This window comes from Neophocaena asiaeorientalis, unplaced genomic scaffold (genome assembly GCF_003031525.2).
Source record: "Neophocaena asiaeorientalis asiaeorientalis breed wild unplaced genomic scaffold, Neophocaena_asiaeorientalis_V1.1 scaffold356, whole genome shotgun sequence".
NCBI classification, from domain to species: domain Eukaryota; kingdom Metazoa; phylum Chordata; class Mammalia; order Artiodactyla; family Phocoenidae; genus Neophocaena; species Neophocaena asiaeorientalis.
The window spans coordinates 995,011-1,004,768 of record NW_020172269.1 but is presented as its reverse complement, the minus strand read 5'-3'; the positions used below and the strand labels follow the sequence as shown (position 1 = coordinate 1,004,768).

The following is a 9,758-nucleotide window of genomic DNA, read 5'->3' as shown; positions in this document are numbered from 1 at the left end:
CCCACACCCACACCCACACCCACACCCACACCCACACCCCCGCCCACACACCCCTGGCCCAGTGCCGATGAGGCGGGAACAAAGGAAACCCACTGACCAAGATCTGTCAAAACAGTGGTGGACAGGTTTGCCGACAGAGATACTGTAATTAGAAGGATGTAGTGAGAGTGGCACTGCAAACACCACCGTCACACAGACGTCTGCGGGGGTCACTGATAAAGTGTGTCAAGTTCCCCCAACACTGAATCCGGGAGCATCTCACCAATGAGAGGAGGGGGCTGGGCTGCCAGAGCCCCGAGGAACACAGGGAGACATGTGCGTGTGCACGGGGCAGGGGTCCCAGGGCAGACAGGGGTCGGGGGACACTGTGCTCGTCCACTTTCCTCCCAGCTTCCCGGCCACTGCACAGGGGTCAGAGCCACTGCCAGGCAAAGCCCAACCCCCGCTGTCAGCGACTCAGGGAGGGGCTGGGGCCCCGGGGACCGAGTAAAGGTCCACCAACACTCCAACATGATTGACGCCGCTGTGGGACGCTGCAGCACACCCTCCCCTGTGTCCGACACCCCGTGGGCCATAACGCAGGGAAAAGGAAAAGGAAAAGGAAATTGTGACCCCGACACGCCTCTGCCAGGAGCCTAAGTCCCACACAAAGGAGACCTGTCTGCTGGCCTGTTGCCGCCTGGGGCCCCTGGGCTCCTTCTCCCTTGTCGGAAGCACAGGAGGCCCGCACGCCCACGTGCTCGAGGTCAGCACAGCCCCGGCTGCTGTCACACAGAGCTGAGGACGAGGGCCGTGTCCCAGGCCCAGCCCAGGGACCACCGGAAGGCCTGCGGGGGCCGTCCTGCTGTGCACTGCGGCCCCGGCGCCCTGGGGGCAGGAGGTCCAGCCCAGAGGCCCGGGCGCAGAAGTTACGCCTTCCTTCCGGGACAGCTCTCTGTGCTCCCTGCCCCCCCACCACACACACGGCCCAAGCAGAGCCCCGAGCGTGGGCGCCCCAGACCCATGAAATCACCATTTTTAGAGAAAAGCACAAACGCCAGACTTTCACTGTTTCAGGACAGGAAAGATGGGAAAGAAGCTGCATTGAGAGGTCAGAAGCACAGGGAAGCCCACGTCCCTCCCTGTAGAGGAGCTTAAACGGGCTGAATGGATGGCTCCTCTCCTCCCAAGAGACATCGGGAGGCTAAGGGCGCCGAGCCAGGCCGCGGGGGGAGCCCGGCCTGCGGTCTGCGCTGGGCGGCCCACGGTGCCGGCCCTGTGTTTTTGACACAAGTATCCCCACTTCCTAAGACACCGGCAGGGCGGCCTCAAGACGGCAAACAGCGCAGCGGGCTTCTGCATGGGGTCCGCAAGGAGACCTGTCTGCATGGGGTCCGCAAGGAGACCTGTCTGCATGGGGTCCGCAAGGAGACCTGTCTGCATGGGGTCCGCAAGGAGACCTGTCTGCATGGGGTCCGCAAGGAGACCTGTCTGCATGGGGTCCGCAAGGAGACCTGTCTGCATGGGGTCCGCAAGGAGACCTGTCTGCATGGGGTCCGCAAGGAGACCTGTCTGCATGGGGTCCGCAAGGAGACCAAGGGGCCCCGCCCCACGGGCACCAGCACAGACTCCTCTCGGGGCGGATAAATATTTTAAAACAAGGGTTTTGAGAATATTTATTCTTCAAGGAAGGCTTTTATTTGCAGAGCTGGCCATCGGAAGCACAGCCGTTGCTATGAAAATAGGTCATCTTGACCCAGCCGACAGCATGAGTGGAGGGAGGCTTTCATTCTGTTTCACAAGGGATGAGGCGCCAACACCAGCCCCCTGCCCTGCCCACGGCCTTGGGGGAGCCGCCCCAGGTCCTCTCGGCGGGCCCTGGCTCGGGTCAGGGTCACGGGCCTGAGCCCAGTGGTCACGAGCTGCTTTCCTCGACACCTGTCTCAGTGCTAAACCCAGGAGCCCAGACAGAGCTCTGTCCCCCCAAGGAGTCTTCAGCCGTGTTCCCAGATTGGATGTTTCTCATCCAACCTCAGGATACCACCTGAGGATACCAGGATACCACCAGGATACCACCACCCCAGGGAAAAGTCAAGGAGCTCTCTTCCAGAAGCACGGTCAACAGTCTGATGGCTCTGTTTCCAGGGGGACTAACAAGTCGTCCCTGGCTCACGTCTCGCTGACCCTTTGCTGTCCAGACACAGGAGCCCTGGCACTGTCACAGGTGGCTGCACCATCGGTCCTGCCAATGGCTGGGAGGGGACAGGCCACAGGCTCACGGGCAAAGGGGGTGGAGGGAGAAGAGGGGGCCGCTGCTCCCTGAGCACCTGCGCGAAGCAGCAGAGAAGGCCAAATGCTGGCTCTCGTGCAGTGACCACAGGATCCCGAGAGAAAAGGCAAGGCAATGTCTGAACACTTTCCCTGAAGATAAAACTAGCTGCCCTTCGTGTGCGCCTGGCCCAGCCTTCTTTCCCATCCAAGGAGATGGACGCCCTGGCACTGAGCACCGTCAGGGTCCAGCACTCGGGTTGGTGCCCACCCCCATGAGTAGAGGGCCCCTCCCAACGAGCCACCGTGGGGAGCAGGGTCCTGCTCAGACTCCAGGTGCGGAAGGCAGTCCTTTCATAAGCCGGGGCTTTTCTTAAAACAGACAGAAAGCTGCCCCCAACGAGGAAAGCAAGACAGAAGATGGGCCCTGGAGAGTGAGAACAGATGGGCTGCGGAGTCGTGAGTCATGGCTATGGTTACCGGTGAGGATGCAGGAGCCCGGGGGTGGACGCTCCCCACGGGCCTGGAGGGGCAGCCCTACTCCCGACCCCTCACCCCCACGTCCTAACATCTCGGTGCCTGAGACGGCGTGCGGAGAAGCCGCGGCCAGAGGGCAGCGCTGGGCCCGAGCTGGACCCAGAACCCAGACCAGGCCTGCCCCTTCCCAGCCTGCCCTCAGAGCTTCCTTACCCTCGAGAGATCCCCACAGCAAAAGTGGGGATTATGTGAAAGCTGTAACAAACACATGGTGGAAATTCATGCCGAAGTTGATGGATTTTGTCAGACATCCTATGACCCGAAAAGCCCTCCAAGAAAATCATCCTTCTTCCTGCAGAGCTGTACGGCCACAGTGCAGCTCTCGCCCGGCCCGCACAGCCGGGCACAGGCCCACCCTGCCTCCTGGGGCGCCCGGCCAGCCCTCCTGTGTACACGGACACCTGCGCACACAGGGGAGCCGGTCAGCGGACGGTCACTTCAGAGACACGCCGAGGCCTTGATCTGCTCACCACCACTTGTCCTCCAAGGCCGCAGGTCTGCAGGGACCGAGACGCAACAGGCCGAGAGCAGCGGGCCAGGAGGGGGCCCTCTGCGGAGGCCCCAGGGTCATCATCGTGTTTACTGCTCAGAGCAACCAGGCGATGAGGGTGGGTGTTCCCCGAGCGTCCAGCAGACCCCAGTGAGGGACCACAGAAGAGAGGGACGGAGCTCTCCACCTGCCGGCTCGACCCCGCGTGGGACCCTGTGACCAGGGGTTTCCTTGGCCCCCGGGGACGTCTCGAGAACGCCGGGCGGGAGGGTGAAACTCGGGGAGAGGGGAATAGGGTGTTTGCTCTGGCCTGGCCTCTAGACTCCCGAGAAGTGGGGTGGGCAACCTCGAGGTCATTCCTGGGCGCCTGGCAACGGCCGAGCATCACGTGTGCTGCCCACTAGCGTGGGGGGGACCCGTCAGGCACCCCCAGCCACTCTCCACTGTCCTGTATCAGTCAGGACAAGCAGCAGACCCCATGGACAGGGGACAGGTCTCTGTGCCTGAGCCCGCCTCCCGTGGCCCTGGCATCCGTCCTGGCTCCGCCCCTCGGTGGGGGAGGGGAGGGTGGGGCAGCTTCTCAGCACCCCTCCCCTGCAGGGGCCGGCCTGCCTGCACCCACTCCAGCCTGGCCACCCTGCTCCCTTCAGGCCCTTCTCCAGGAAGCCTCTGCAGGCCCCTCGAAGGGCTCACGATCAGCCCCGTGCCTCCTGCCCGTCTGTGTGGCCCCAGCCTGTCGGGGGCGCCCAGCGCAGCCCTGTACCTTCCACCACCGCGGCCCCTTCCCAGCACAACGCCCGGCCTGAGGGCGGGAGCAACGCCCTCGCCCTGTCCTTTCTGAGAAGCAGACTCGGCCAGGATGTAGCAGCGGCCAAGAGACAGCAGAGGCCTCTGGGGGCCCTGGGTTCTGGAACAATGTGGCTTCTGGCGCCCAGGGACAGCTGGGAGCCCAGGGGGCCCTGCGTGGCTGGGCCGGAGACCAGCAGGCTGCAGGTGCTGTGCCGGCCCTGCCCGGGGGGACTTGGGGGCGGGCGGGTTCTGTGGGAGACCTCCCTCACGGCTGCGTCCAGAAAAAGCTTCGGTCCATAAAACACCCTTAGTGCTCCCTCTGTCTGTCCTGGATTCCGTCCGTCTCAGGTCGTCTGGAATCGTGTTCCAGCGTTTGATACCAACATCCCCAGACAGCACCGGAAACTCATAAGTTAGTGACGACGGCAAGAGCCAGATGAATAAAGCGTCTCCGGCCGGCTGGGCCCAGCTCCACCGGGACCTGCAGGGAGGCTGCCCGGGACAGACAGCGCCTCCACCTGCTGGGGCGGGGGCAGCCGCGCCTCCCCCCAGGTTGCTGCCTGAGGCCAGCTGCTGGCTGTCTCCCGCCATCCCCGGGTGTTCACCCCCAGCCCCCCAGTACCACCAGCAGGACAGACCTCCAGGACCCCCAGGCCACGGGGCCCCCTCACCAGCCAGGGAACCTGCCTGGGGGCTCCCAGTCCAGACATGCAGACAGACAGGACCGCACCGGGACCGGGCGCTGGGAGGAGGCGTCCCGGCTCGGGTGTCGGGTGGGGGCAGGGATGGGGGAGAAACAGCCCCGGGGAGCCGCCGAGCCCCGAACCCGAGGGGGGTTTGCCCGTGCCAGGCATGCTGACCCCCTATCCGGACACGAGCCCACCCCACTCTCTGGGCGCCCCTCCCTCCTCAGCACTGCTGGGAGGCTCCAGCACACGTGAGCCCCGAATTCGGGGTGTGTGCCTCCTGGGCGCTGGGGGCCAGTACTGGGAGCACAGCAACGGATCCACAAGGGAGAGAATCATGCCCTGGGCGCAGACCACCAGGAGAGGGACGGAGCAGGGCACCCCCTCTGGAAACAAGCAGCTCCCTGGGGGCCCGTGTCAACAGCAGCCCAGCCCCCAGCCCCCGAGAGCGGGGCCCGGCCGGGAGCACGTGGTCAGAGCAGGCCCTGTGTCCCGGGGCAGCACGAGCTGTGCACAGAGGGGCCCTGGGCCACACACAGGGAGCCTAGCTCCTGGAGGGGATAAGGAGAGGGTCCGGATCTGCAGGGATACGGGCAAGGGCCCCGGTTAGAAGTCAAGGCCAACACTTGATGGGAGACGCTCGGCTCAGCACAGGGGCTGGCAAAAGTCCCATCTTTCCATCCACCCTTCCGTCTGCCTGTCTGCAGCCTCTGGGCTCCCGACCACAGACCTGCCAAGCCACTGCCGCCTTCCCCAGAGAGGAAGGACAGAGGGGCCTCTGAAGAAGGGGTGGAACCTGACGGCCAGACACTGAAGCAAGGGGGCACCGAGGTCCCCGGGTGCCACCAAGCAGCAGAGCCAGGAAGAGGGGGCACAGGCGCAGAGCCTGGCACCCACCGTCTACTTGCTGGCTCTGTGGATGTGACAGCTGTAGGGACCTCATGTGAGTGGAATCCCACGATACCTGTCCTTTTGTGTCTGGCTTATTTCACTGAGCACAGGGTCCTGCAGGCTCATCCACGTCACAGCACGCGTCAGGATTTGCGTCCTTTTCAAGGTGAACGATATTCCATGGCATGGAGAGTCCGTGCCTTGCTTATCCCCCCATCCGTGCTGGGCGCCAAGTCACTTCCGTGTGTTAGCTGCTGTGAGCGTGAGGGCGCAGATGTCTCTTGAAGACCTGCTTTCAGCTCCTCTGGATAAAGACCCAGAAGCGGAGTGGCCGCGTCGTATACGGTTATTCAGGTCTTTGAGGAACCACTACGCTTGCCCCACACCCTCACCAGCACTTGTTGTTTTCTGTTTTTGGGGGGGCGAGGGGGGCTCCAGGGATCCATGAGCAACCGGGTGCCGCCTGACTGGGAAGGTGTGTGCGTGTGTGCGTGCGTGCGCGCATGCACTTGTGTTTGCACATTTACACACACGTGCATGCATGGCTGTGTGTGCAGAAGCTGACCTGTGCCCAGGCCTGGCGGGGCCCCTCATCCACCCGAGTTCCAGGCCCCCAAAGGCTCCCACACCCTGGGGCTTCGGGCTGTGCCACCTGCAGCACTGCTTGGACTAAATGCTGCTTTTAACCCCTTCTTATCCAAGTGGGGTCCCCAGACCGCAGGCTGGGAGATCGTCCTTACCCCACCTGAGCGCCTTCCCCTGAAGCCTCCCGGGACACCTGGCCAGGTGGGACCACCAGCCCGGCACATCCTCCCCTCTGTCGGGGCTGGGATGTAAGCGACCATCTGGGGGCCGCACACAGGAAGTCAGAGCCTCCCCTGCAAAACGCTCACCTCAGACCGACGGGGACGGGGCCCCTGCTGGGCAGCTAACTTAAGTGGAGGAGCCAGGTTTACACCCGCCTTAACGATCCATCAGCCTTCAAGTGGCAGCTGGTTAACTATTAATCCTGCCCCACCGTGCGGCCTCCACCGTTGCCATAGTTTCCTGTTTCTGGACAAGGGCGGGGCCCAGAGCCACACACATCACAACACAAATGGCATTAAGTTTAATTCAGGAAAGAAAAAGTACAGGCAAAGCCCCGGTGCTGGGAAAGAGGGGGCCACAAGGCAGGAGCTCCTGCTACAGGGCCATCCCCGCCCCCACCCCCAGAAGTGGTCCCACGCCCCGTGCCACCAGACTTGGAGACTGGCCGTCAGCAGCCTCGGCGGGACCCCGCCTGCTGAGCTGGAGAGAGACACACCGAAGGCCCACCTGAGAAAGAAAGGCCAGCTGGGTTTGGGACAGCGCAGCTGCGGGGCAGGCGGCGGGCTCAGAAGACCGGCCGTGGCGTCAGCAAGGCTGACCCCCTGGGGAGGGCAGGCAGCGCATCTCTGCCCCTTGGCCCAACCCGTCCCGTGGGCAAGAGAACCACACCACCCCAGCCCCAGCCCCGCCACACGCAGGCTCCTGCACCACGACCCGAGGGGGCCGGGCCCTTCCAGAGCAAGAAGTCCCGCGCGCTGCGTGGGGGACGGGGCGCAGCACCAGGGCCGGCCCGGAGCCCTTTCAGGAAGCCAGAACCCCTGCTGGCAGTCGGTCCCCGGGTGCCTGCTCCCCGGCCCTCGCCTGGGGGACCACGTCACTCAAGGCGCAGGTCCGCTGAGGCTCATGCCGACGCAGCGCCATCAGGCGCCGGCACGGCACACGCTCTGCTCCGCACACGGGGCACCCAGCTCGGGCGGGCTGCGCGCTCCGGAGGCGAGGCCCTGCCCTCTGCCCTGCTCACCCGGCCACGGCGGCCACGTGGCACCCTTTTAATCGCGGGATGACACACGTCATTATACAGGGAGGGAGGCGGGGGAGACGAGGACCCGTCCAAGTTTGCTCCACACACCACAGCAGCGCCTGTGGGCTCCCTACATGGCCAAGGCCCAGAGCCAGGACGTCCAGAGGACTGGCTGGGCCCCTTCTCCTTCCAGACCCTCTGCCACTGGACCGTCCCTCTGGATCCCACCAGGAGGCTCAGGTTGGGCCCTCATCCCCTCCGTCGTCCCTGTGGGGGTGGGACGGCAGTCAGACTGGCTGCCACCCCTTCCATGGACCTCAGGGGGCTCGAACACACCCTGAGCGACGGTCACCGCTTCCCCGGAGCCAGCAGGCCAGCCCGGCGCCCGTGCGTCACACCAAAGGCCCCGATGTGCACTGGGCAGTCCTAGACAATCCCCCTGGGAAGTAACCTGCCTCCGTTCCTCCCGCCCCCTGTGGCCAACACTCACCCTGCACCCCAGGTCGGAGCCGGGCCACCACGGAACCAGACAAAGTAGACACGGGCGTTTCCTGCACGTCCAGGCTCCGTGGAGAGAACACAGAAACAGAAGGGGCCCAGGGCTTCTGGAGGGGCAATCGCACACAAGCTCCCTGCCCGGCTCCTCCAGCCCGTCCAATCCACTCGGAGGTGCAGGACCGTCCACACCGCACCTGTAGCGCCCTGGAAGCCCCTGACGTGGGAAGGAGGCAGGCCCGGGGTCCTGGTGCTTGTTCTGTTCCAGCGAATCAACCCCACACAGGTGCACGCGACACCCAGTGAGGGGAGCACCGGGATGGGGGCCTGCTGGGAAGTTCCAGCGGGGTCCATGGCGGGATAAGACAGTAAACAGGAGAGGATTCGAGGAAGCGCATGGGGGCCCCGAGGCGGTGCTGGACCCACAGACACAGACGCGGCCGAGGACTGTGGACATGGAGCCCACGGAAGCAGGCAGAGAGAGGGCGGGAACAGCGCAAGCAGGGCCACCCCCGCCCCGATGACCCCAGTGCCCGTCAGCTCGTAATGGATAAAGGCGACGTGGGAGGTCCACACAACAGGGTGTTATTCAGCCATAAAGGGGGTGCAGCTCTGACGCCCGCCAGGGTTCAGACAAACCTTGAGGACATACGCTGAGTGAGAGCAGCCAGCCCTGAACACCACGGTGCAGGATTTTTGCACACAGAGCGTCCAGAACAGGCAAACCAGAGACGGAAGTGGATGGCGGCCTCCAGGGAGGGGGCATGACGCCGACCACGCGGGTGTCCTCCCGGGGCCATGACAACGTCCTGGACCTAGACAGAGTGGTGGCTGCACGACCCCGGAAACGCACTGAAAGCTGCCGAGTTGTTCACTTTAAAATGGCAAATTTTACGTGGATCTCCCCTCAGTAAAAAAAATCAGTGTTATTTAACAGGTGACTCACGACCCAGTCAGATCTGCGCGGGATGCACCTGCATTTCCTACTCAAGGTGACCGCCCCGGGTGGGACTTGGGAGCAGGACCGCCCTGAACCCCGTTTCTTCTCGGTGGAAGAGGTAATGAAGTCACGTGCGTAGCTAAGGCAGCTTTGTTCTGACATTAAACGATGCTAAGTTCATAAAAATCCCAGCCTCATCCATCAAACAAATCTGTATTTTATTTATATTCAGCCTAGTTTCAAAAAAGCGTTGGAGGCAGTGACCCGTTTCCTTGGCCCGTCCCTGCAGCAGAGTAGCGCGTTCTGTCTGGAAAGATGTGGGAGCTGACACGACAGCCCCGGAAGGAGCGAGCTCTGCGCAGTCGCCCTCCAGCCAGCACAGGCCGCCTCCCCTCTCGGCCCAGCTCTCCGGGGACCCGGCGCCCTCCCTGTCACATGCTGCCCGGGCCTGGCCTGTCAGACTGGAGCGGCACGTCTGGATGCAGGGTGGCGGGTGGAGCAGAAGGCGGGAGGAGCAGGTGGGGCCGTCACCACACCCTGGGGAGCCCATCGGAGCCACGGCTGGAGCGAGGACAGCGGAGCTGAGCTGGGCGGCAAGACCTTCAAGGCCAGTTACCCCCCACCCCCGGACTTCCCATTCCTCGGGCCGCGTCCCCTTCTCACTGAAGGCCCTTGAGTTGGGATCCCCGAGGCCAGGCTGCGTCTGACTTAGCCGGGCCACCTGTGCCCGGTGTGGCTGGCTCTGCACCCCCGCTCTGGCCTGCTCTCCATCCTGAGCTGACGCCCTGCGGGCACGCTCCTGGCATCCACTAGGCAATGACTGCTGACACCCACCGCCCAGAGGTCCGCTCTTCT

General features: G+C 63.9%; 1 protein-coding gene across 2 annotated transcripts in view; it reads right to left on the bottom strand.

Annotated features, from left to right (window-relative positions):
- The window catches only part of STK32C (serine/threonine kinase 32C), an 81,295-nt gene that overhangs the window by 37,925 nt on the left and 33,612 nt on the right, over positions 1-9,758 (bottom strand). The window contains exon 1 of one of the 2 annotated variants that reach the window (XM_024762291.1): positions 6,534-6,611. The exons of the other annotated variant lie outside the window; for it this stretch is intronic. The gene's annotated coding sequence lies outside the window, so the exon portion shown is untranslated. Of the gene's footprint in view, positions 1-6,533; positions 6,612-9,758 lie in introns of those variants that run through there. 2 annotated transcript variants of the gene reach the window in all.